The following is a 13,494-nucleotide window of genomic DNA, read 5'->3' as shown; positions in this document are numbered from 1 at the left end:
CAGGCATGTCCTACCATACCCAATCTCCCTTATCTTCTGAATATACAAGTGTGCACCCTGAGTGTCTGAGCTAAAATTCTTCTAATGTTAATCTGATAGCTGCTATAGATGGGGCTGCTATGGCTGACTGTTAAGAGCCCAGGACAGAGAAGTATAAGGCAAACAAAAGGCACTGTCTGGGCTAGGCATGCCCCACTTTAGATAGACTACACTACCCAGGTCTTGCTGGGCTCAGAGGCTGGCCTGGGCCTGCAGGCCATTCCTACTTTATTGTGTTCAATATTTGCCAGTTTTACTAGTTTGTTATTAGAGAAAGTGACAGAGAGGTTCAAGTAGTCTAAGAATGCTATACCTCAGACTGACTCAAACATTTTTATTCTTCTGCAAATGCAACTAATTTCCACCTACAATTATTTCTAAGATAAACAGTAAGTCAGCTGAAGTGACGTATGGGTCCTGGGGCTTAGGAACACCACCATCCTTTGGGCACAAGACTAATGGGCAAGTTGCCAGCTGCTGAGGAAAGATTCAGCTAGGAGGTCTTTTCCAGGAAGGCCTGGTAGCACCTGATGCCCTGTGGTACACCAGCTCAAAGTCTGAGTCATTTAGGGATCTCCAATAGTCATTTGTTTCTGTGGATCATAGCCCCCAAGTAGCTCAATTTTAGCTTTACAGGTTTTTGTTTTTTGTTGTGTTTTTGTTTTTTTGTTTTTCAAGGTAGGGTCTCACTCTAGCTCAGGCTGACCTAGAATTCACTATGTAGTCTCAGGGTGGCCTCAAACTTTTGGTGATCCTCCTACCTCTGCCTCCCAAGTACTGAGGTTAAAGGCGTGCACCACCACACCTGGCTAGCTTTGCAGTTTTTAACTTGATTACTTTTTCTATTCAAATCTCTCAGATTGCTTTGATCTATACATAATCAAATGTGGCAAAGTCTTCTTTGGTAACCTGCTGGGCAATGTGATTCATAGGGATGCCATGCTTCCTCATGCAGCTCTGCCCTCAATAGTCAGGGGGGTTCCCCACTTTATAGGTGGATGTAGCTGCACTGTCTATTCTCCAGTTATCTGAAATGTTTGCATCAGTTACTAGTTTTCTGAAAACTGCTTCTGCAATAGGTGACCGGAAAATGTTACGCAGACACACAAATAGCACCAACTTGGGTCCTAACTCAGCCATCTTCCCAACAACTAAGGATTTTTTTACGTTTTATATTTTATTTGTTTATGAGAGACAGAGAGGAAGAGAGAGAATGGGCATGCCAGGGCCTCGAAAGAATGCAAACGAACTCCAGATGCATGCGCCATCATGTGCATCTGGCTCACATGGGATCTGGAGATTTGAACCTGGGTCCTTAGGCTTTGCAGGCAAGTGCCTTGACTGCTAAACCATCCATCCACCCCAAGGATTTTTTTTTTTAAACAAAAAGTGCAGTTGAGTTTTTTCAAAAGCTGAGACATCTGCTTGCATATTTAAAAGGTTAACTAGGTGTTCAGAACCCTACCTAAGGGATGTGAGGGCAATCTGGCTGCGACGTCAGTCACCCCATTGTTCGCCAGGGTTGATTCAGCTGGTCTGGCTGGCTAGGCGGGTGTCCCTTCCTCCCTCACCGCTCCATGCGCGTCCCTCCCCAAGCTGCGCGCTCAGTCGAAGGGGACAACCTTCCCAGAACAGCGGAGACCAGTCCTTGGTCAAGAGTATACAGTAGCTGCACTCCCCAGCTACAACCTCCAGACACGCTCGCAAAACCCTACCTAAGAAAATAATAGGCCTCAAGAGAAGTACTTACATGAGAACTGTTTAAAAAACACAACAGAGAAGGTGAAGAAATGCCCTCAAGACTAATTAACTGGAAAGTATCAATATTATTGTCCTGCTTGACTCAAGTACTGCCAACACCTATTCTAGAATAATCAAAAAATCAATTATTGTCTTTTCTGTAGGACGGAGAAAATTCTTAGTGATATTATAAACAACATGATCCAAAGACAGAACACCAGCAAACGCCAGGCTGAAAAATATATGTGACCATCATCTAATTTTCTAATTTGGCCTTTCACCTATCAAATGTTTTCTGAAGGCAGGGAATATAGCTCAGTGGTAGAGCACTTGCCTAGGATAGACAAAGCTCTGAGTTCAATCCCTAGCACACACACACAAAAAAAAAAAAACCCACAAAACTAGGGGCTGGAGAGATGGCTTAGCAGCTAAGGCATTTGCCTACCAAGACTAAAGACCCAGGTTCAATTCCCCAGAACCACATAAGCCAGATGCACATGGTGGCCCATGCATCTGGAGTTTGTATGCAGTGGCTAGAGGCCCTGGTGCACCCATTCTCTCTCTCAAAATAAACAAATAAATAAATATTTTTAAAACGAAGGTGGGGAGGAGGAACACCCTGAGGTTGTCCTCTGACCTCCATATGTGTGCACCCATATACACACACGTCATACATACACTCTTACATACAAACATATATACATAATAAAAATTAATCTACTTAGGGCTGGAGAGATGGCTTAGTGATTAAGGTGCATGCCTGCAAAGCCTAAGGACCCAGGTTCAATTCTCCAGGTCCCACAAAAGCCACTGCACATGGTGACACATGCATCTAGAGTTCGTTTACAATGGCTAGAGGCCCTGTGCCTATTCTCTCTATATATCTCTGTGTCTCTAATAAATGAATAAATAAAAATACAATATTTTTTAAAAATTTATCTACTTATAGTAGATTTACTCTAATTGAAAAGGCAAGGGAAGGGCTGCAGAGATGACTTAGTGGTTAAAGCACTTGCCTGCAAAGCCAAAGGACCCAGGTTTGATTCCCCAGGACCCACGCAAGCCAGATACATGACGGGGGAGGAACACATGCATCTAGAATTCATTTGCAGCGGCTATAGGCCCTGGTGCATCCATTCTCTATTTGCCTCTTTTTGTCTCTCTCAAATAAATAAATAAATAAAAATAAAACAAAACAAAACAAAAAAGAGAGAGAGAATAGAAAAGGCAAGGGAAAAGATGCTAGCTACAATAAACATAACAGATCAGAGCTAAAGCTCAACAGGGTCCAGACTCTATACAATGGCACTGTGGAGGCACAGCTGTGGCAGCCGCCTCAGGCATGTGCATAAACCCCACAGGCCCAAAGTATGACTGTCCTTGGGAGGTGTTAACTCATCCCACACTCTTGAAGTACTACCTTCCAATCCCAAGAAATTCCTACCTTCTAGACTGAAATGTCGGATGATTGCTCTGGTGCCACCTGAGCCAAAGAAGGCATCATCACCTGTTTCTGCCTCTTCCACTCTTCCACAGTGCACAAACAAACCTGCTTTACTTTTTTTGTTGTTGGTTTTGGTTTGGGGGGTTTTTGTTTGTTTGTTTGTTTGTTTTGGGGGGATTGTTTTGTTTTGTTTTTGTTCGATTTTATTTATTTATTTGAGAGTGAGAGAGGGAGAAAGAGTCAGATAGAGAGAGAGAGTGAGTGAGAATGGGCGCGCCAGGACCTCCAGCCACTGCAAATGAACTCCAGACACATGCGGCCCCCCCCCCTTGTGCATCTGGCTAACATGGGTCCTGGAGAATCGAGCCTCGAACTGGGGTCCTTAGGCTTCACAGGCAAGCACTTAACTGCTAAGCCATCTCTCCAGCCCATGGTTGTTTTGTTTTTTGAGGTACGGTCTTGCTCTAGCCCAGGTTGACCTGGAATTCACTAGGTACTCTAGGGCTGGACTAGAATTCATGGTGATTGTCCTACCTCTGCCTTGCAAGTGTTGGAATTAAAGGTGTGCACCATAACTCCCGGCTTTTGGGGTTTTTTGTTGTTGTTTGTTTGTTTGTTTGTTTTCCCACAAGCTGCTCTTGGTCGGGTTCTTTGTGGCAACAACATGAATCTGACTTCAACAATAAAATTGGTACCAGAGGAATAGGACCAATGCTACTAGAAACCTGACCGGCTTGGTGAATTGGAACTGATTTGAGGAATGAGGATGGATTTGAAACCTAAAGAGAGGCCTTGCAGTGCTGTAAGTATAGCTTGATGGACTATTCTAGTCAGAATTGAAAGACCTGAATGCAGTAAGAATCATGGGCTATGAGGTTTGGCTTATGAGGGTGAGAAATAGCTTTATCTGGACTGGGCTAGAAGCAGTTTGTGTGAGAGGCTTGCTTTCTGTCTGCCTGTGTCCTGAGAACTTCATTCTGCCTGCCTCTGTACTGGGTACTTGTGCAGAGTTGCACTGTGTAGAAATGGATTGCTGTGAGCAGAGGGATATGGTGCAGAAAAAAAAAAAAAGGAAATCTTTGTACCAAAACTGTTGCCATTTAGCTGCAACTGTTTGAGGGATTACAACCATTGAGATTGGGCCAGCTGATCTACAATGGGACAACAGGAAGAACAAGTACTCTTCCCAAGGGGCCTGAATGCTTAAGGAGTATCCTGTTCTTCAAAGTCAGCTTTATTCCCCCCTGGATTAACAAACTGGCACCCTATCTGGTACTATGGAGTATAAGAAATGCAGGAAAGAGAAAGTCATTGAATGGGCCATTTGCAGCATAGTTTTGTACTTTGGAAATGGCCATGGACAGTTGAAGCAGGCTTGTTGAATTACCTCTGTGGAGGCTGTATGGAGCCATGAGGATGAACTGTGGGTTGCAATGGAGGTCCAATGGAGATGTCAGGACTATGGGATGGCTGCCTTGGAGAGCTACCTGCACCAGATGAAGTTTTCTGGGACTGTGAGTAGCCTACCCGGCAGGGTGGATATGGAACTCTAGAGACTGGTCACTGGTTAGTTGTTGGACTTGGAGCTACAGAATTTGATGTTTGCCCTATTTGTTTTAAATCTTTTTTATTGACAACTCCCATAATTATAGACAATAAACCATGATAATTCCTGCATCCCTCACTTTCCCCTTCACAAGCTCTCCATCATATCCTCTCCCCCTCTCAATAAGTCTCTTTTATTTTGATGTCATCCTCCTGTTACAAGGGTCTTGGGTAGGTATTTCCAGGCACTGCAATGGATATCCAGGCCTCTAGGTCTCATGACCTCCCCCATCATAGGTTTTCAGTTTCAGTTATGAATTCCCTTCCATGGAGAAGGCCTCCAGTGCACTTAAAGAGTGGTTGGTTTCCCCCATAACAGACATGCACCCATTGGCTCATTTGGTCTTGCTGGCCCAACTTAAGGCTTAGTGTCCATTGTGGTTTATCTCCACTGATGACTTCTCTCTCTCTCATATAGCTGCATGCAGTGTAGTTTTTGTCAGCTTTCTGCCAGCTGGTCTACAGGGAGGAGGTGTTCAGCTCATCTCCAGCAATATTTCTCAGTGACCTTGTACCCCAGGCTGTTTTAAATCTTGTATTGAGTATTTCTTTGCTATGACCAATGCCATATTATGCAATGTGAATGTTTATTCTATACCATTATGGGTTTTCTTTTTTTAGTATTACAGCTCAGTTAAAAGACCTTTAACTATGGGGATATTTGAACATCAGTGGGATGATAAAAACTATGGGGACTTTTAAAGTTGAACTGAATGCATTGGATTTTACATCATAGATGGTTATCAGTTTATGGGGACCAGGGGCAGAATGTGGTGCATTGATTCAGATGTCTACCCTCTGCTCATGCCATCATTTTCCCCTGCCATCATGGAGCTTCCCTTGAGTCTGTAAGGCAAAATAAACCCTTTCCTCCCACAAGCTGCTCTTGGTCAAGTGTTTTTTGCCAGCAACATGAAGCTGACTGCAACACCTTTCAATCGTGCTACACTGACCTGTTCAATCCCTCGAATAAGCGATTCTCCTTCCTTGCTTTTGTACTGCTCCAGGCTTTTGAACTTGAACCCTTTGCTTTTCAGCAGAGGGAATTTCAGATCCAAATGCCCTAAAGTAAGAACATGCTTAATCAGTGCCCCTCTTCCAAAAGCCTAAAATTTTTTTGAACTATTTATCCTATTTGTAATTAAATAATTATGTAATGCTTTTTTAAATAACTTCTATTGACTGGGCTGGGGAGATAGCTCACAGTTACAGACACTGACTTGCAAAGCCTGTCATCTGCCTGGGTCGTTCTACAAACACAACCAGCACACCCATCTGCACACACTCATGTACACACTATACACATGCCCACATCAGACATACTACACACAGGCTAAACAAATAATAACTCATAAATAAATAAACTTCAGAAACAAATAAGAATTTTAGGTAAAGAATTCATACTCAGAGCCGGGCATGGTGGCACACGCCTTTAATCCCAGCACTTGGGAAGCAGAGATAGGAGGATCACTGTAAGTTTGAGGCCACCCTGAGAATACACAGTGAATTCCAGGTCAGCCTGGGCTAGAGTGAGACATTACCTCAAAAAAAAATGGGGGGCTGGAGAGATGGCTTAGCGGTTAAGCACCTGCCTGTGAAGCCTAAGGACCCCTTCAAAGCTCGATTCCCCAAGACCCATGTTAGCTAGATGAACAAGGGGCGCATGTGTCTGGAATTCATTTGCAGTGGCTGGAGGCCCTGGCACACCCATTTTTTTTCTCTCTCTCTATCTGCCTCTTTCTCTCTTTCTCTGTCACTTTCAAATAAATAAATAAATAAAATTTTAAAAAAAGAATTCATACTCAGGCAACTAGATTTTCAGCATGAAAAATAAAAACAAATAAGCTGGCTAGGAAATTTTTTTTTTTAACTTTCATTTTATTTTATCCATTTGAGACAGACAGGGTGGGGGAGAATGGGCACGCCAGGGCCTTCAGCCACTGTAAACAAACTCCAGACGCATGCGCCACTTTGTACATCTAGCTTACACAGATCCTATGGAATTGAACCTGAGTCCTTTGGCTTTGCAGGCAAGCACCCTAGCCACTAAGCCATCTCTCCATCCCTAGCTAAGAGACTTTTGTAATAACCCAATAGATGCAGACAAATATGTCTGAAGAAATTAAGGGAATCTGTATTTTATGGCTTATTATTTCTCTGCCATAAAAGTAAAGTTGACTGTCCAGGGAAAGTTGTGAACATTAGAGGGAGAAGGAAGCCTTTCATTTCTACAAATGAAGAAAAGCCTTTCTGGATCAATGATGATCAATGAATGTAATGATAGACAAAGGAACACAATGGTACTACTCTAGATATGTGCATCTGATATAAAACCTATACTGCAGGAGGGGGGGAATGCTATTAACAGGCATACTAACAACCAAATTGAAATATAAACACCACTAGATAAAAATGTATCATCTGGGGATACCTTCCAGTGGGTTGTAGACCAGGGAGGTCCCTGATCCCCTCAAAACATTACAGGATATTCTCACCAGGAATAGATGGTTAAGACTCTATTGCTGAAGACTCCACATGCTTGGGCTGCCAGATCACTGAGAAATCTTGCTAGAGATGAGCAGAAAGCCTCCTTCGTGTAGACCAGCTAACAGAAAGCTGGAAAAAATCTACTCTGCATGCAGCCCTATAGGAGAGGAAGTCTTCAGTGGAGATAAACAACAGTGGACACTGCAAGCCTTAAGTTTGGCCAGTGTGGTGGTTTGATCCAGGTGTCCCCCATAAACTTAGGTGTTCTGAATGCTAGGTTCCCAGTTGATGGAGATTTGGGAATTAACACCTCCTGGAGGGAGTGTATTGTTGGGGGTGGGTTTATGGGTATTATAGTCAGCTTCCTCTGGTCAGTGTTTGACACATTCTCTTTCTGCTGTTGTCCACCTGATATTGGCCAGGGGGTGATGTCCACCCTCTGTTTGTGCTATCATTTTCCCCTGCCATCATGGAGCTTCCCCTCAAGTCTGTAAACCAAAATAAACCCTTCTTTCCCATAACCTGCTCTTGGTCGGGTGTTTTCTGACAGCAATGCAAACCTGACTGCAACAGCCAGCCAGGCCAAATGAGCCAATGGGAGCAATAGTGGCATGTCTGTTATGGGGGAAACCAACTGCTCTATAATTGGACTGAAGGCCCACTCCACAGGAATACATGCCTGGTAGTGAAAACCTAGTCAAAAGCCTATGGCAGGGGAGGTCATGAGTCCCAAGGGTGTAACACCTGCTGGTGTCTAGCTAACTACATATATTATGCTCACCAAACTGCCCTGTAAGCACTTTTCTTAATGTTCATACCCATATATTAATGCTACTTTCACTTTTGGTTAAAGAAGCTTCTCTTTTCAGATGGCAGTGACTTCTAGGATGACTCAAAAGGCACCAAAGTGTTGAGAAGAAGTGACAGAGGAGAGTTCAGCACTGAAACATCTCTATCACACTCTCCAAGGCTCAGGGCCCCTTATGGAAGAGGTAGCAGAAAGAATGTAAGAGCCAAAGGAAGGATAGGACTGTTTACTATGCTATCTTCATTTACTCATTTACTCATTCAACAATATCTATCCAGTGATTACTATATCCTATACACTTTCTAAGTTCAAGAGAATTACCAGTAAAGAAGACAGATCTGGTCTGGAGAAACGATTCAGTACTTAAAGGTGCTTACTTGCCGGCAAAGCCTAAGGACGTAGGTCCACTCCCCAGTACCCTCGTAATGCCAGCTGCACAAGATGGCCTGGATATCCATGACTTCACAGTGCCTAGCACTACCTACACATGACCCTCATAATAGGAGAAAAAGATGATGATATCAAAATATAAGAAAACAATTGAATGGGGGAGGAGATATGTTGGAGAGTGGATTTGTGAAGGGGAAAGTGGGGGAGGGAGGGAATTATCATGATTTATTGTCTAGAAGTATGGAAGTTGTCAAGAAAATAAACAAATTAATTAAAATGTATCACCTGTCTTAAAGTTCATAAACTTTACACAGGACATGATCTTTGTTCTTAGGAAATGCATCCCTGACTTGAGGGGATAAAATGACATGACTATATCTAACATGCCTTCAAACAGCTCAAGGGAAATATTTTTGTCAAGGGTTAGAGAGATGGTTCAGCAGTTAAGGGGCCTGCCTACAAAACCTAGTGAACCAGGTTCCATTCCCCAGTAGCTTATAAAGCCAGGTGCACAAAATGGTAAATGTGTCTAGAGTTCATTTGCAGTGGCTACAGGCCCTGACACACCCAATCTCATTCTCAGTCTTTCATAGATTAAAAAAACATTAACTCGGGCTGGAGAGATGGTTTAGCGGTTAAGCGCTTGCCTGTGAAGCCTAAGGACCCCGGTTCAAGGCTCGTTTCCCCAGGTCCCACGTTTGCCAGATGCACAAGGGGGCGCACGCGTCTGGAGTTCGTTTGCAGAGGCTGGAAGCCCTGGTGTGCCCATTCTCTCTCTCTCCCTCTATCTGTCTTTCTCTCTGTGTCTGTCGCTCCCAAATAAATATATAAAAAATTTAAAAAAAAAAAAACATTAACTCAACTAATTTAAACCTGAATATAATGGTATGCATCTATAGTCCCAGCTGCTAAAGAGATGAAGCTTGAATCCAGAAGTTGGAGGCCAACCAGAGCAACATAGCAAGATCCTGTCTCAGATAACCAACCAAAATAGTAATTATTCATTGATTTGGGTAAAGGAAGCATAGGAATTATCTGAATCATTCTTGCAATTTTTATGCAACTCAGAACTTTTTTTCCCAGGATTCAAATACTTCACAGAATTATTTTATTTATTTTATTTTATTTGTTTGATAGAGGGAGAGCAATAGAAAGAAAGAGGCAGATGGAATGTGCACTCCAGCGCCTCTAGCCACAGCAAAAGAACTCCAGATGTTTACCGCCCCTTGTGCCTCTGGTTTACATGGTTACTGCCTGGCCGTAACTGCTAAGCCATCTCTCCAGCCCTCACAGAATGATTTGAGTAAAGTTACAGTCTGCAAATAGAATGTCTGAAGTTCAGATTTCAGAAGTGGGGCTGTTCCAGATGACCATCGTGGAAGTGACTGGCTGGAGCCTAATAGAGACAGAAGACACTGAATTGAGGGGACAATTCTATTCATACAGCATAGTTCCATAAGAAATTTCAATAACTAATTTCATTTGAAGCTTTTAAATATCCAAATTCCTTTTCACTTTTTGAGGCTTTGTGATGCTCATTTCATAATTTAGTTACTAATGCAAATTAACTAATTAAAAGAAACATACCTCTTCTCTCTAGTTGCTAATAAAGATCTTAAGAGATTTTAAAACCCCCGTATCTATGACACCTATTAGACATACTACTATTTTTCAGCTGTATTACCTTGAATTCTACTGGGAGTATTTAGTCTAGGTAATAATACTGAATTTCAAACAAATTTATTCATTTATTTTTAAAAGAGAAGCACAATTTACCCATAATAAGCCAATGCAGATTAATATTAAATTTCTTTACTCAATGTGTTGCTCCTACTTCATTTACTCATTCAACAATATCTATCCAGTGATTACTATATCCTATACACTTTCTAAGCTCAAGAGAATTACCAGTAAAGAAGACAGATCTGGTCTGGAGAAACGGCTCAATACTTAAAGGTGCTTGCTTGCGGGCAAAGCCTAAGGACCTAGGTCCACTCCCCAGTACCCTCGTAATGCCAGCTGCACAAGATGGCCAGGCCGCCGTTCCCCCTCCCCTCCACCTCCCCCGGGGCTGACGCGCAGGCGCGCGTGCGAGGAGACAGCGGGCGGGCGCGGGGTGGGCGCTTCTGCGCGAGCCGGTGCACAACTGGCAGGCCACCAAGCCCACGACACACGTCGCTTCGCCTTCCTCTTCAACACCGAGGCTCGCGACGTGCACTTCCTGGTGTGGGCAAAGCGCTAGGCTCGCAGCGCCCCGGAGCACAGGTGGGCCACCGCCTCGGGAGCCCAGCACCCTGGTCCATCCCTACACCCCCGACCCTGCACCTGGACTCTGCAACCTGCTCCATTCCTGCAGGAAAAAGGGACTTGAGTCTATGGGGCCAAACATTGAAACTATCAGGTTCAAACTACCGCATTATGGTAACTTAGCAGAACTGCAACTGCTCAGATTCCACCCCAGATCCTCTGATTGAGAAGCTCTGGAGTGAGTTTAGCGGTTATTATAACAAGCCCTCAGACACACCGCAGAGGTGACTCTTAGGCGCACTAAGTAAGCTTTGAGAACTACTGCTCCAGATAATGCGATCATGGGTGAGTTGTCTTTTCTTCCTGGTATAAATTTCCACTTTACTTCTGTGAGGCCTGCTGGTGAAGAGTGTATCCAGGCTTCTCAAATAGTTGGTAGCTGTGTGACCTCGGTCTAATTGCTTTACTTATCTTTTAATACTTTTTGAGAAAGAGGGGGGCAGATAGAGAATGGGCACCCCAGGACCTCTAGCCACTGCAAACAAATTCCAGATGCATGCACCACTTCGTGCATCTGGCTTATGTGGGTAATGGGGAATCCAACCTGAGTCCTTAGGCTTTGCAGACAAGTGCCTTAACCACTAAGCCATTTCTCCAACCCATCTTTTAATACTTTCAATGAGTCATTCCTTTTTCTCCTGATCTGTATGGTATCCAACAAGAAGGCCAGTATAACTACTATCTTCACTCTATAGCTTTTTACACTATTTTTCTGCAGCTTGAATATGGTATGTGTACAGGTAAAAATTTCTTGACACTTAATTTGCTTGGTTTCCTCTAAGATTCCTGGCTCTGTGGTGTGATGTCTGCTATTTTAGAAAACGTTTGGCCATCCTACCACATCACCTAATATAGCCAAAATTCTAGCCACATGAAATGCCTTTGCAATTACTAAAACTAGTCTTCATAATTTTAAGGAGATATGTATATATATATAGTTTTGTTTTGTTTTTTGAGGTAGCGTCTCACTCTAGCCCAGGCTGACCTGGAATTCACTATGAAGTCTCAGGGTGGCCTCAAACTCTTGGCCATCCTACCTCTGCATCCCAAGTGCTGGGATTAAAGGCGTGTGCCACCACGCCTGGTTTAGGATATATATTTCTTTCACTGAAGTATTCTTCTCCACTTGCTCTATGAGCTATTAAAACCTTTAAGATAAATTTTAGAGTCACCTCTATCAGAAAGCAACTTTTGTTTTGTTTTGTTTTTTGAGGTAGGGTCTCACTCTAGTCCAGGCTGACCTGGATTTCACTCTGTAGTCTCAGGGTGGCCTTGAACTCACAGCAGTCCTCCTACCTCTGCTTCCAGAGTGCTGGGATTAAAGGCACGTGCCACCACGCCCAGCTCCAGAAATCAACTTTTATTCAACATTCATTAAGTCTTTACTGAGCTTCTAAATCCCAGGCTCCGGGTATATAATAGCAAACAAAAGAATAAGCTCATTATCTTTCTAGGAGAAACAGATGTCAGCACACATTGGTAATTATAAATTATAATATAAGGGGGAAGAGGACAAATAAAGATAAGAGGGAATAAAAGAGGGCTACAGTTTAAAAGGGACATATGTAACTTCCAGGGAACATGAGTTTAGGCCAGTCTGCCTGGGCTACTGGGCTACATAGTGAGTTCCAAGCCAACCTGGACTGCAGAATGAGATCCTGCCTCCAGAAAAGTAAATAAATAAATATAGTTTTAAATAAATGGTATTAGATATTTAAATAAATGGTATTAGTGCCTGACACTACCTACAAAAGACCATCATAATAAGAGGAAAAGATCATGACATCAAAATAAAAGAGAGACTGATTGAGAGGGGATATGATGGAGAGTGGAGTTTCAAAGTGGAAAGTGGGGGAAGGGAGAAAATTACCATGGGATATTGTTTATAGTCATGGAAGTTGTCAATAAAAAATAAAAAATACAAAAAAAGAAGTGTGGGGGGGAGGGAGGGAATTAACATGGGATTTTTTTTTTATAATCATGGAAAATGCTAATAAAAATTTTTTTTAAATACAAAAAAAGTAATACCCCTCAACACTTATCTACTCTGATATCAATAACTCACATGCTCCTGGTATAAGTCTTAATCATTTACATAGTTTTTTGAAGTAGGATCTTGCCCAGGCTGACCATGAACTAGTCTAAGATTAGTCTTAAGCTTGTCTCAAACTCACAGCAATCCTCCTACCTCAGCCTCCCAAGTGTCAGGATTAAAGGCATGTGCCACCATGTATTCAGATTTTTATATGTTGTATGTGGCTACACTTCAACAAGTGTGTTTTCAGAGTAGCACAATACAAAGAATTAAAAGGCAAAACAAAAAACAAACAAAATCTCATAAAACCTCCTCCATAATTGTATTAGTGACATTTTGCCAGTAATGTTACCAAGGTCATAAGGAATAGTTTAGTAGAAACAAAAACAGGAAATCATAGAATGAGTTTTGAATAACTGTCACTTATCAAAAAACTGGCATACCTTCCAAAGCTCACTGACTGGCCAAGACACAGAATGCTAAACGTGAGAGAACATCTCACCAGTCCTACCTACCGGCTGGGAGACAGGACCAGTGGGTCGCGAAGCTCCAGAACCCCAGTGGCCCCCATTGGCCTAAGCAGTGCCTCTGAAACAGAGCAAACCAGCCAGAGGGAGGGAGTGCAAAAACGTTCTGCCT

At 42.9% G+C, this 13,494-nt stretch overlaps 1 protein-coding gene and 1 pseudogene across 2 annotated transcripts in view; both read right to left on the bottom strand.

Annotated features, from left to right (window-relative positions):
• Efcab2 (EF-hand calcium binding domain 2) overlaps nt 1–13,494 on the bottom strand; it is a 114,329-nt gene that overhangs the window by 94,971 nt on the left and 5,864 nt on the right. The window lies entirely within an intron of this gene.
• LOC101609064 lies at nt 533–1,179 on the bottom strand (annotated as a pseudogene).

This window comes from Jaculus jaculus, chromosome 1 (assembly GCF_020740685.1).
Source record: "Jaculus jaculus isolate mJacJac1 chromosome 1, mJacJac1.mat.Y.cur, whole genome shotgun sequence".
NCBI lineage: Eukaryota > Metazoa > Chordata > Mammalia > Rodentia > Dipodidae > Jaculus > Jaculus jaculus.
This window is presented reverse-complemented; position numbering and strand designations above follow the sequence as displayed.